Source organism: Chinchilla lanigera, unplaced genomic scaffold (genome assembly GCF_000276665.1).
Source record: "Chinchilla lanigera isolate Chin_1 unplaced genomic scaffold, ChiLan1.0 scaffold00020, whole genome shotgun sequence".
In the NCBI taxonomy this organism is placed as follows: Eukaryota; Metazoa; Chordata; class Mammalia; order Rodentia; family Chinchillidae; genus Chinchilla; species Chinchilla lanigera.
The window spans coordinates 26,749,789-26,753,529 of record NW_004955421.1 but is presented as its reverse complement, the minus strand read 5'-3'; the positions used below and the strand labels follow the sequence as shown (position 1 = coordinate 26,753,529).

Sequence of the window (3,741 nt, the reverse complement as noted above, 5' to 3'; positions counted from 1 at the left end):
TTAATAATTATTGTTTTATTCTCTTTAATGGTTTGAACAATCTTCCATTCTTACATCTGGTAATCTGAGCAACATAGTTGAAGATAACAATTTGTAATATAACAACCACTGTTAATGCCTATCATTTTTTTTTTTGAAACCCCTTATCACTTTTAATGTTTTTGCTTTGCTTTGTTTATGTTTTGGACGTTGGTATGTTGCTATTTTTTTTTGACTACTCTTTTTAAAAAACAGAACAAATTACCTTCACATAAATGTGTATGGACCCTATTTCTGACACCTGCCAAAAAATGTCCCTCGCTCAGGCACAGAGAAGACAAAGAAGAGCTGGACGGGCCACCTGCAGAAAACTTTGCAGAAGTGCACCGCGGTGGAGCCTGCCCCTAACCTCAGCACTTTGGGAAGCCGAGGGTCTCAAGTTCAAGCCCAGCTGGGGAAACTTAGTGACTTAATAAGACCTTGTCTCAAAGTAAAACAGAAAAGAATGACCTGGGGATGTTGCTCGGTTGGAAGGCCCTGGGTTCAGTCTCCAGCATTGTGGGAGGGAGGCTGTGCAGAACTCCCGGCCCGATCTGCAAGCAGTGCTTTTTAGGCCAGGGTGTTCAACTGGGCTGCAGAGTTACAGTCGTCACTCATAGCAAAGTCCTGGGCTGGAAGGAGTCGTGCTTCATAGCTCAGGCAGAGGTCCCCCAGTGCCCCCGGGAGGCCTGCAGCCTCAGTTCCCTGGTTCCCTTGTGGGGGTGCCTCTGTAAACAGGGGTAAGGAGCCAGGCGGTGTGGCTGTCTTGGCTGCCTACAGGGCTCACGCCAGGGGCTGGGAGCCTCTCCAGAGCACTGCTCTGTGCGTGCACATGCCGGCCTCACCCTGAAGCCGTGGCTGCCCGCTGACTCTGCTCCTCTCCCTGCCTCGCTGCTGGGTCTGCAGGTGGCTTTGCCGGCGAGAGCCCTGCAACTCCAATCTAAGAAACCAGTATTCCATGCGGCTCCACGAGGACTCAAACAGCTCGCGGGTCAAAGTCACTTGTGACCTCGTTCAGGTTCAGGTCGTTTCTTCCCATTAAAAGAATGCCATAAATCATGCTAAGCCTTTAAAGCTCAGACACCATAATTTAACTTACAAGCCAATAGTGTAGTGGTAGAAAAGAGTTGCCAATTCTTTGTTTCTTTTTCTTCTTTCTTTCTTTCTTTCTTTCTTTCTTTCTTTCTTTCTTTCTTTCCTCTCTCTCTCTCTCTCTCTCTCTCTGTCTCTCTGTCTCTGTCTCTGTCTCTGTCTCTGTCTCTCTCTCTCTCCCAGTCTGTCTCTTCTTTTCTTTTTTTATTTCCTTTTCTTTTCTTTTTATACCTGGTCTTGCTAAGTCACTAAGCTGCCCAGAGTGGGTTCCAATTTGTGATCTTCTTGCCTCAGCCTCCCAGAGTGTTCAGATTACAGGTGTGGTGTCATGCCTGGATTTTCTTAACTAGAACACAACTAGTGAATTCCAAGCTTGGATTATCAAGAAGAAACCTGACATGCCCATGCTGAGACTTGCTGTTACCTCAGTCAGAGGGATGCTCCTAGCTGCCCCCTTGGCAAGGGTTTCTGGGATGTCACTTGCCTTGGAGGAAACTGTCAGGGACTGCCTGTGTGCAGATACATCCTGTTCCCAACCTTAAAGCTTTATGGACAAATTACTAGTCTCTAACATGGGATCAAAACAAGGACCCTAACCTCATACCACAACACACTTTCGATATGAGCTTTTTGTCATTTTTTTAACAAGGCAAAACTGGGTATAATGGCTGAAATAAACTTAGGAACAACATAAAAATAAAAATAAAATTTAATTAAAGGGATACAACAAGACAGACGCATTCAAGGAGAGAACCCTAACATGGGGTTGGATTAGTATGTGGATCGACCTCTTGGAAGAAACGGGAAAAATCTGGAGCCAGGGACTTTTCGCAGAGGAAGGAAAGTGGCTGAGAATCACTCCTTGGATTTGTTTGCGAGATGAACTTCAGTAAAGATTGCTTTTAGAGAGATATTTGAAATGACTTCTTTGAATATTCACATGTAAATTTCTTTTATTCAATTTGCAGGATAATGAATACATTAAAGAGCTAATTCTTTAGGGAGCAACTGGAAAAACGATTTGCTGACTGAGTCAAGGACATTGGAGGAGAAGCACAGTGCATACTGGAGCGGCTGCTCCGGGGGATGTCGGGGGATTACCATTCTTGCCCCTGGAATTTGAGGGGAATTTCTGGCACCTGCTTTGCACAGTTACATGGAAGCGGAAGTGATGATGCCGCTTCTGGGTTCCCGTTGTGTGTTTGCCACTTTTGCCTGTTTCTTCTGCTGCAGGGACTCCACGGAAACAAGCGCTAATATGAACACGCCAGGAAGGCCGGGCAACCAGGACATGAGTGACACGAGAAACCGCCATCCTGAGACCACTCACCGGGACCCGCAGTGGACTCTGGCTGGCAAGAAATAAATTCTGTTGTGTTAAACCTGTAAGAGTTTGGAGATGCTTAGTGTTGCCTCATAACCTAGCTTATTCTGATTAATACAAACTAATCCTCAAACTATGGGGGATTCTTGTGCTTTAGGTGGCCATAAACATAAAAAAGTCTCATTTTCCCACTAATAATATGTTAATATAAGAAGAAGTAATCCAGCATTTGCACCAGCATGTTATTCACTTACTAGATAAAACAGAATCAGCTGAAAACCACTACAAACAGTACAATTCAGGAAGATGGCTGGTGAAGAATTAATATGTGATGGTCTTCATACAAATAGTAAGTGGAAGTACATGACGGAAGGAAAAGGCTGTGTCTAATTATACCGCGAGTTGACAAGATACCTAGGAACAACACAAAGGAGAGTTGTACAATAAAAGCAAAGAATAAGTTTAAGTATTACAAAAGAACTAAGATGAAACTTAGAGAAATATAAAATTCTACCATGTTCTTGGCTAGGAAAACATAGCACCATATTTAAAATTTTATGTTAATTTATACATTTCATGTGATTGAATTATAATACCAAGACAAGCTTATTTTACAGCACATGTAGCAAAATAAAAAGTAAGATTTCCAAGGAAAATTCTAGGAAAGCAGAACACCGGGATATAGAATAAATTTACCATTTACTAAAATATAGAAAACTATAATGATTAAAATTTATGATTTTGGTAGTTGAATAAGCAGACAGATAATTGAGACCGAGTGGGGCTTCAGAAATACATACAAATAGAATAATTTAATATATAATAAAACGGTACTTTAATCAGTGTGAAGAGATATACTATTCATTCGTTCAGAAATGAGTAAGTACCCTGAAGGTTTAATATAGCTGCTTTACTTCATGTAATTTGTATGATGTATACAAATATAAATGGTCAAAGGGTCAAATTTTTGAAAGTTAAATATTGATATAATTAAAGTAATTGTAAAACCAATAATCACAGAGTAGAAAAGGCCTTTCTAATGTTGCATAAAGCCCAGAAGGTGTAAAAGATAAAAATTAAAAATTTTAGTCACATGAAAGTAAAAGTATTTTGTAACAAAGATATTAAAATTAAGAGGTGTGTGACAAACTCAAAAGATATTCGGAACTCCTGTGATGATCATCATCTTTAATATAAAAAGATTTAAAAATCAATATAAACACCAACAATCCAGACAGTTAACATATAAGAGAATACAAACACAAAAAAGATACCGAACAAGAGAGACATAAGTGAACACTATGCTG

At 40.7% G+C, this 3,741-nt stretch overlaps 1 long non-coding RNA gene across 1 annotated transcript in view; it reads left to right on the top strand.

The window, feature by feature from the left end:
• The window catches only part of LOC106148425, a 10,240-nt gene extending 7,744 nt beyond the window's left edge, over positions 1 to 2,496 (top strand). The window contains exon 2 of the long non-coding RNA XR_001233850.1: positions 2,344 to 2,496. This is a non-coding gene — a long non-coding RNA (uncharacterized LOC106148425). The remainder of the gene's footprint in view (positions 1 to 2,343) is intronic.
• Positions 2,497 to 3,741: the final 1,245 nt, after the last annotated feature.